The following is a 9,766-nucleotide window of genomic DNA, read 5'->3' on the forward strand; positions in this document are numbered from 1 at the left end:
CCAGAAAAAAAGGAAATGTCATATATCTGGCTGTAAAAATCAGAAATGAACAAATGAGGGGTCAATTCAGGTGTTTCCGGGCTCACTGAAACAGATGATGATCATGGCATGTTGCTTGAGTAACCCACTTCCAAGATGGCGGCCAAAATCCAAGATGGCCGCCAGAAGAAAAGGAAATGTCATATATCTGGCTGTAAAAATCGGAGATGAACAAATGAGGGGTCAATTCAGGTGTTTCCGGGCTCACTGAAACAGATGATGGTCATGGTATGTTGCTTGAGCCACCCACTTCCAAGATGGCGGCCAGAATCCAAGATGGCCGCCTGGAAAAAAAAGGAAGTTCATATATATTTATTCCCCAGACCCCTGTGCCCTTAACTGATCAGGACCATCAAACCTTCCATCCTCAAACGTGTAAATGAAACCGGGCTAGCACCCTGACTATATGTTATGGCTGGTATTCTAATTGTGTCCTTTTGGCTCAGAAAGCCACTTAGGACTTATTGTGGAACTTTGAGGTGTGATCGACCGTGGATACACACTGTCGCAAAGCCCGTTATAACATGGGAGTTACGAGTGTCATGTACGATGCTTGGGTTTTCGACCCTTCAATGTACCGGGTGGGGCTAGAGTTAAATGCGTGCAATATGCCGATGACGTCACTTGTATTGTGTCGGACCTCGCCTCCTTCAAGCCTTTATTGAAGGTTTTTGCCACCTTCCAAGAGGCTAATGGTGCCAGACTTAACAAGACCAAAGGGCTGCATTTAGGAGGTTGGCATGGCCAACCCCTCCCGTTTTGCGAACAACACACGCTAATTTGGTTAGGTCAATAGTCATCTAAGGTCAACCAATAACACTGATAACCAATAACACAACAATATCAACCAATAACACCAATAACGAAGGCATGAAACCATAATTCCCACACCAACCGGACAAAGGGACACTCCAGCAAAAGGTGTTGCATAGTCTCGATGGCTTTACAGCCCACACAGGGATAAATCCCATCACCTAATTGCCACCAGACTAGGCGAAAATGGTAAGTGATGACGACCCCATGTGTAATCCTCCTCGCCAAGTCCCGGAGACGGCTATCTAGTGACTTACAACACACAGACCGCCTCACATCTGGATGGATGGCTGTTTGGCAAGCCGACGGGCACACAGGCGCCAGCATTGAACATAACACAGAGGGGGCCACGTTCAGCAGAACATCTGGCCCACCCTCCTCTTTGATTCTACGAAGTGAGTCACCAATCTGAGTATACACCCCCCGAAGGGCGTGTCGCCTTTGGCCGGTTATTGGAAAAGGACCCGGGCCGGTGGTGGCGAAAAGGGAACCCACCCCAGAACCTCACAAAAAAGGCAAACAAGGGATTCTCAAACGCAACGAAAAAAACTTTCAAAAGGAGAAAGCGCAGTTTAGATGGTAGGTGGACCAGACCATGCCCCCCGCTCAAGGGGGTCTTTTACAGAACGGTCCTTTTCACAAGGTTTGGTTTGCACTTTCCCCAAATGAAATAAAAAATGATCCTCTCCAATCGCACCAAGGCATAATCCGGTGCAGCGATCACCGTACCAGGATACCAAAGGAGAGGAACAATAAAACGATTAACAACTGTAACCTTCCCAGGGAGGAAGAGCCACCTCCGACTGAATGTGTCGAGCCTTGCCTCTACCTGATCAGCCTTCTCGACCCAAGTTGTGGCCTCTGTGGCACCATAACCTAGCCAGATGCCATTTACCCTGATCATGACATCTGACCAAGTAGCATCAAACGGGAGGGATTGGCTGCGCCAACCTCCGAAACGCAGCCCATTGGTCTTGTTAAGTCTGGCACCAGTAGCCTCTTGGAAGGTGGCCAAAACCTTCAATAAAGGCTTGAAGGAGGCGAGGTCCGACACAATACAAGTGACGTCATCGGCATATTGCACGTATTTAACTCTAGCCCCACCCGGTACATTGAAGGGTCGGGAACCCAAGCATCTGTCCAGCGAGGTACTGAGCATTTCGCTGAAGAGAACATACAACAACGGGGAGAGGGGACAACCCTGACGGACTCCCCTTCGAAACGGGAAGGGACCAGAAGTAAATCCGTTAACAGTGACCATGCTCGTGTGGTCCTTATATAGTAACGAGACCCGACGAATAAACACTGAGTTCAATCCGAAGGACTCTAAGGATCTGAACAGAAAGTCGTGATCTACCATGTCAAAGGCCTTCTCCTGCTGGTCCAAGGAGACCAGTGCACATGGCAAATCACGAACTTTAACAAACTCGATCAAGTTTCTCATCAACCAGAGGTTATGTTGAATACACTTGCCTCGCACAGCACAAGTCTGGAGAGGACCTACAATATCAGGCATCACATCCGCTAAGCGATTTCCTAATGCTTTGGCCAGGATTTTGAAGTCCACATTTAACAGTGTTATTGGACGCCTATTAGGGTCCAAAGGGTCTTCCGACTTTGGGAGGAGAACAATATTTGTGATTGGTTCATGAAATTCAACTGGAAATCGGTAGCGAACACGTCTCTCAAGTCCCCACCGAGAACCTCCCAGACGGTCCTATAGAACTCAGCAGGGAAGCCATCGGGACCGGGAGACATTCCCTTCTTCATCGCTGCTACCGCTGTCCAGAGCTCACCAACGGAGAGATTTGAACCCAAGCTATCGTTTTTACTCTGAGGGGGGGGGGGGCTTGTCTATACCAGACAACAAGTCTTCCTGGAGATCCTCGCTAACAGCTGCCCTGGAGTACAGGTTCGAAACGAACGACATAAATACCTCAGATGACTAGTGACCTGACTTAGCGTGTGTTGTTCGCACAATTGACGTTGTGTTTATGAAGGGTGAACAATCGTACGAAATTTCCCAATGAGTCGGTATTTACATCTGGTCAGATTTCCCTCAAGTTACCCTATTATATAGTTGACTCAATGTTATCAGTCTTACATGACACTCGTAACTCCCATGTTATAACGGGCTTTGCGACAGTGTGTATCCACGGTCGATCACACCTCAAAGTTCCACAATAAGTCCTAAGTGGCTTTCTGAGCCAAAGTGACACAATAAGAATACCAGTCATAACATATAGTCAGGGTGCTAGCCCGGTTTCATTTACACGTTTGAGGACGGAAGGTTTGATGGTCCCGATCAGTAAAGGGCACAGGGGTTCTGGGGAATAAATATATATGAAATTTCCGTTTTTTTCCAGGCGGCCATCTTGGATTCTGGCCGCCATCTTGGAAGTGGGTGGCTCAAGCAACATACCATGACCATCATCTGTTTCAGTGAGCCCGGAAACACCTGAATTGACCCCTCATTTGTTCATCTCCGATTTTTACAGCCAGATATATGACATTTCCTTTTTTTCTGGCGGCCATCTTGGATTTTGGCCGCCATCTTGGAAGTGGGTTACTCAAGCAATATGCCATGATCATCATCTGTTTCAGTGACCCCGGAAACACCTGAATTGACCCCTCATTTGTTCATTTCTGATTTTTACAGCCAGATATATGACAATTCCTTTTTTTCTGGCGGCCATCTTGGATTTTGGTCGCCATCTTGGAAAATCGGAGCCGAGTAAGTGGGTTCCACGGATAAAATCAATAGATGGGTCGAAAAGAAACTCCATGCCAAATTTGGTACTTTTGTCCGACCGGTAACGTTAAGGCTGAAAATTGTTGCTAAGCCACCTGACTAATTACATCGTATGGCATCGTGTACCGCACGGTCCGTCAAAGTTGCACAGTATACCGCCGGATGCTAATGTAAACAACCAAATGTCTTATGTAGATGGAGAAAAACCATACAGATCCATTTATGTCAAAACTCTCTTTTACAGGAGTAATGTCGGCCAAGCTTACAACTTTATTTTAATTACCAAGGAGATCATTTATAAGCTATTCATTGCTACTTAGTTTTCTTTCAGCAGGTGCCCGAAAAAAATTTGGTTACGGGGGGGGGGGGGGGGGCTGCAGCCCCCGCCTCCTACGGGACCTACGCCTATGTGTGTAGTGTTCGGTTTCGATATACCTGATATCGGAAATATCTGCTATTTTTCATTTCCTTCAACCAAGTTTTATAATAGTCATTATAAGAGGTTGCAATATTTCTACACCAATAAATTAACTGTGTCGGAATTTTCGAAAATTTCCTCACCAACATTCTTCATCATACTTTCTTCTACTCGTTCAATTTTGACCTGTCTATTAGGGGTTCAAGGAGGTTTTTCTATATTGGTTGTCCATAGATTGAATTTTGTGCAACATTATGGGTATGTTTTGAAGTGATTTTTATTCACGAGAAATGTGAATTTTCAAATTCTTAACAAATAATGGGCTTAAAACCTTGAAAAGTGGGGCTTCCGGATATTGTGGGCCGTGACGTAGGATCACCTACAAAAGCAATGATCCATAGGACATGCAATGAGGTCGAACATGATGTGTGACTGGTTACAATCTTCAAAAAGGTTATGGATGAAAAAAAAACTTTTGGGAAATACTTGGTTCTCAGGCAAAAGTGTACATTTGCTTGGTCATTTTCAAGCCCGAGAAGTGACATTTCCGGTGATCTGGGGGGTATCAAAACCAGAAATTTTCTTGTACGCTGCGCGCCAACCGATGGTGGCGCTCCGCTTAGATGGTAATTCGCGCCCCCCGGGTTAGAAAATCCTGGATACGCGCCTGGTATATGCTGGAAGCAGGTCATGTGCTCCAAACCTAGGTATAGACTACCAAAATGACGCTGTATTGCTTCTTGTCCATTCATTACATATAGTTAGAAATCATTGCAGATTGTTACGAAACTTTATCAACAATTTTCGCCAAAAAATGAGTTTCTTCCATTTTGTCCGGAAGAAACTGGAAGAAACCTATTTCTTCCAAGTGGAAAAACCGCGGTTTTTCCACGGTTTTTTGTCCACCCCGGAAGAAACCTGCGAACCCTGCTATAAACCTATAGGCTAATTCACAGGGGTATCGAGATCCAGGCCTGCCGGACCAATGTGTCACCGGTTCCCCGTTTTTGGATGTCTCTATTTGAAAATTCCTAGAAAGGGAAGGTTGAAACAACACGGTTGGTTGGGTATACAATTTTTATAACAATGGAAAGTACTATATAATATACCCTTTGTAATGCCGCGTGAACGGAAGTGACTGCTTGTTTGTGGAAATTGTTATACAGTTCATATTATTAGGGCTTTTCAAAAAGCGTTTTGTTATAGTATCTGCCATGCATTTCCAGGCTCGAACTTCCCTGTGTGTATCTCCCGCCCCACCCTCCAAGTACGATTTGGGTTATTGTTATTTTATTTTTAAGAGACTAAGAATTTAAGCGGAATCAATTTTGTTTCCCAAACACCCTTGAACCACTGAAATAATCGGCAGTAAAAAAGTTTTAGTTATCGCAGTAGAAAAATGTGCCTAGTGGCAAATACTGCAATTAATCCATGTGTAAATTACATAACTATAAATTACAGCTGTGGCAAACAATAAACTTGCTATGTAGGTCCACCATATGATGAGTACTGACAAAACCCATTGTTCTTGTAGAGGTCAAATGTCATTTGAAGTCAGCAGAAGGCAATGTCGTTTAGAACGTGACGTACGATATGTATATAGTGGATGACTGAGTTTGTAAAACCTTGAGGTTTTCTGTAAAGATCATAGGTCGATCATTTGAGGTCAACAGTCTCAAATCGACCGTGTTAACACGATCGATATATTCAAATCCGAAACTTGAACGAAGTTCCAATTGTGGTATGTTAATCCACTTTCGTTCATTCATTCACTCATTCATTCATTCATTCATTCATGCATTCATTCATTCATTAATTCGTTTCTTTTTTCCCTTTCTTTTCTTTCTTGCTCTCCCGCGCCTTGAGCACCCTTCCGGGTGAATATGCGGGCGTTATTAATCACCATTGTTATGATTATTATTGTTTCTTACAATATTTACTGATAAAGGGCCGAAGAAGAAATGGAAAATCAGCCATTCCAATTAATTTCAATTAAAATGTACGTTAACAATTATGTAGAAAGTAATATTATATACTCGGCAAACAGAACAGGTGCTATACTAGGCTTCATTTTAAGTTTTCTCAAGTAACAATTGCCAAGGCGCTTTAGCAAATGTTTTGTATCGCGCAAATGGCGCAATAGATTCCAGACTCGTATCCTTATCCAACACAAGAATGTGACGCCATGATTCCTCGCGCACCGGTCCGTTTTTTCACAAGATTCCTTTACAGCGGTTCCTCCACAATTATACCGATGAAACTTTCTGCCGTATTTCTAAGATAGCGACCAAACCTGTGCTCGTGTTCGACGTACAGATATAAAGAAGCATGACAGAGACATAAAACAATGAGATATTCAAATTTTGTGGTGGTGGGGAGGGGGGGGGTGTCCCTGTCTACGTAATGTATGCCTTGAAGACCTTCAGAATAAACTTGGTCAGAGGTCAAAGGCGGTGAATGACACGAAAAGTCGCTTTTGGTTACGAATATAAACACAAGTGTTGAATAAATTTGTAACCTTCACAAGTTATATATTACCAACATACATAGTTACAATGAGGACTGAAGTGAAACCAGGGGCGGATCCAGGATTTTGAGAAAGGGGGGGCCGACATCCCGATGGTAGCACTTTAGTGATCTGCGTCCTGGGGGAGGGGTCTAGGGGGAGGGGCCCCCTCCCCCTTGGAAATTTTTGGTTAATTGTGAGTGCTTAGATGCAAAATGGTGAAACATTTCGCCAAAAACTAGAAAAACCAGAAACGTTGCAGACACGCTTTTTTGTGCACATATTTTTGCTCGATAGACACATATTTAAGAACGCTCAACAGTGCATGTACAATGGATACACTATTATTGCGTCGATTCGTTTTTTCTTTTGCGCGAAAATTATGACGCCAGATTCACCCCAAGAAAAAACATAAAACAAGATATGTTCAATGAGATAATTATGATATACTTATTAATGAAATGGGGGTGTAGGCGGTTCTACACTATCTAACGCAACGCAGTCGCCAAGAACCTGAAGTATTTTTAAGGGAGGGCCTGATAATAAGCGGAAACGGATCACCGACCGAAAATATATCGGAATTTGTGGATTATTTCTTGCTTCCTATTCAGGGGCGTAGCGAAGGTTTTTTTGTTGGGGGGGGGGGTGGAGAATTTGATATGCCGACGGATCTGGAAGTGGTGACTGAAATGGGGGAGGGGGTGTCTCCTCCCCTTTGGAAAATTTTTAGTTTTGAAACGTCCTTAGATGCAATCTGGTGTATATTTTAAGTCAAATTTGATTTGCCGACGGATCTGGAAGTGGTGACTGAAACGGGGAGGGGTCTAAGGGGAGGGGGTTTACCCCTCCCCTTTGGAAAATTTTTAGTTTTGAAACGTCCTTAGATGCAATCTGGTGCATATTGTGAGTCAAATTTGATTTGCCGACGGATCTGGAAGTGGTGACTGAAATGGGGGAGGGGTCTAAGGGGAGGGGGTGTCCCCTCCCCTTTGGAAGATTTTTAGTTTTGAAACGTCCTTAGATGCAATCTGGTGTATATTTTAAGTCAAATTTGATTTACCGACGGATCTGGAAGTGGTGACTGAAACGGGGAGGGGTCTAAGGGGAGGGGGTTTAACCCTCCCCTTTGGAAAATTTTTAGTTTTGAAACGTCCTTTGATGCAATCTGGTGCATATTTTAAGTCAAATTTGATTTGCCGACGGATCTGGAAGTGGTGACTGAAATGGGGGAGGGGTCTAAGGGGAGGGGGTGTCCCCCTCCCCTTTGGAAAATTTTTAGTTTTGAAACGTCCTTAGATGCAATCTGGTACATATTTTAAGTCAAATTTGGCACCGTAGACTTTCCATTTCGATATTATTTTTATGGCAGTCGGCAGAAGAAGAATTAATTGGGACCAATTATCGAACTGTGTTTTCTCTTTCACCGATCGTTGAAATAGTGAAACTTCGTGATGAAAATGTTCAGAAAACTTTCCGGTAATGAGAATATATATATATATATATATTCATTGAGCGAGAAACGTTAAAAATTGTGTACAATTCGTGAGCCGTGTCCTTAAGTTTTCCACGGAGAACGAATGACATCTGCGATGACGTCATTCTGAACAGAGGATAATAACAACACGTTGTCACACGATAGCACGACTCATGGGCTACGGCCTATACGGAAGCCTTTAATTCCATTTCTTTCACTGAGTTGCCGGCGATTCTGGCACTCGTCTAGCTGAGCCTGGCTACAGTAGCTATACTGACGGCCGTGATATTATCAGTTATTTGCCGAGAGGTTTTTAACTTGCAGGCGTCGGGTGATTGGATTGGTGAATGAGTTTATCAGATGAAGAACTGGAAAATCGAAATAACCGATAAAGACGCTCCCGTTTTCCTTTTCTCTATTCAGCTTTCCTTCTTTCTTCCCCTTCCGCTCTCTTCACCTATTCTCCTTTTGCCGACAGACCCAAAATTTGCCGACAGCGACCAAATTATTATATATAATATAATAAATCAAAAAATAAAACCAAAATCTCAAAGGTTTACTTGTTAACTCAATGTTTCATACTAACGAAGAATCAGCTGACTCTCAAGGTTCACACGAAGCTCTTTTAGATGCTCTTATAGCTGCATTATGAGCCCATAAAAACTCGTGCACAGAAAATAGATGCATTTTGAGAACGAGACGCCCAGGCCGAATATAAAATATTCAAAGGCTACTACTGATGAAGCTCCTATAAAGTTTGAGAGCAGAAACTGGTCTAGTTGGTCATAAGAACCTACACTAGTCTCTCCTACTATTAACAGTACACTCAATTCACCTAATAGGTGCAATTATGCTTCACCACGAGGAGCATGCTATAAGTTCATGTTCCTTGGGCCCTCCCTTAAAAATACTTCAGGTTCTTGGCGACTACGTTGCGTTAGATAGTGTAAAACCGCCTACACCCCGTTTCATTCAGATAATTATGATATACTTGCTAACTGTGCATTGATTTTCCATGACAGTAATAGTCAGCACTATAGTACTGAGCCGTATCTAATTAATACGTGATGTCGCGTAGGCCTGGTAATTGCCTTAGTTTCAAATTTGGAATAAAAACGATCGCGTTTCAGGGAAGAACAGCTGGATATATATTAGGCTTTTCTTTCACCAAGTTATGCCTATTAGGAATTTAAAGTACTCCCACATAAAAAAACGCAACTGATTTCCAAAAAGGGGGGGCCGGGGCCGGGTCGGCCCCCCCCTGGATCCGCCCCTGGAAACTCAAGCGATATAAGGACGAATACTGGTTTCTTTAATGAGGAAGTCTTGATAAGGTGTGAAGTATAAAAATTGTTAGCCCATAAGCCGGTATTCATTAAGGGTGTTTGTGATTCTGTATTTGCTCTCTTGTAATTTTTGTAGTCAAAAGTTTTGGGGCGAGGGGAGGAAGGGCGGGTTGGTGGTAATAGATTCTCACTCGTTGTCAATTCGTCAAATAATCTGAGGGGGAAAAAACTGACGTTGCAAAGCAACATTCACAACAATTTTTGTACCTTATCATGTCAGTATTTCATTAATAATAATAATTATGATAACAATCAACAGTTATTTTAACAATGCTTAAGCGTTCACAAATGTGGGAGAAATCCGCAAGGGCTTATGGATTAAAACTTACACGTCGGATGGCTTCCAATTCAACATTTTAAACTCAAATTTGGGATCTTCTCAATTTCCAAAGTCATTTCAGATGGGAAAACCGTAGAT

The sequence above is a fragment of the Apostichopus japonicus genome, chromosome 14 (genome assembly GCF_037975245.1).
Source record: "Apostichopus japonicus isolate 1M-3 chromosome 14, ASM3797524v1, whole genome shotgun sequence".
Taxonomy (NCBI): domain Eukaryota; kingdom Metazoa; phylum Echinodermata; class Holothuroidea; order Aspidochirotida; family Stichopodidae; genus Apostichopus; species Apostichopus japonicus.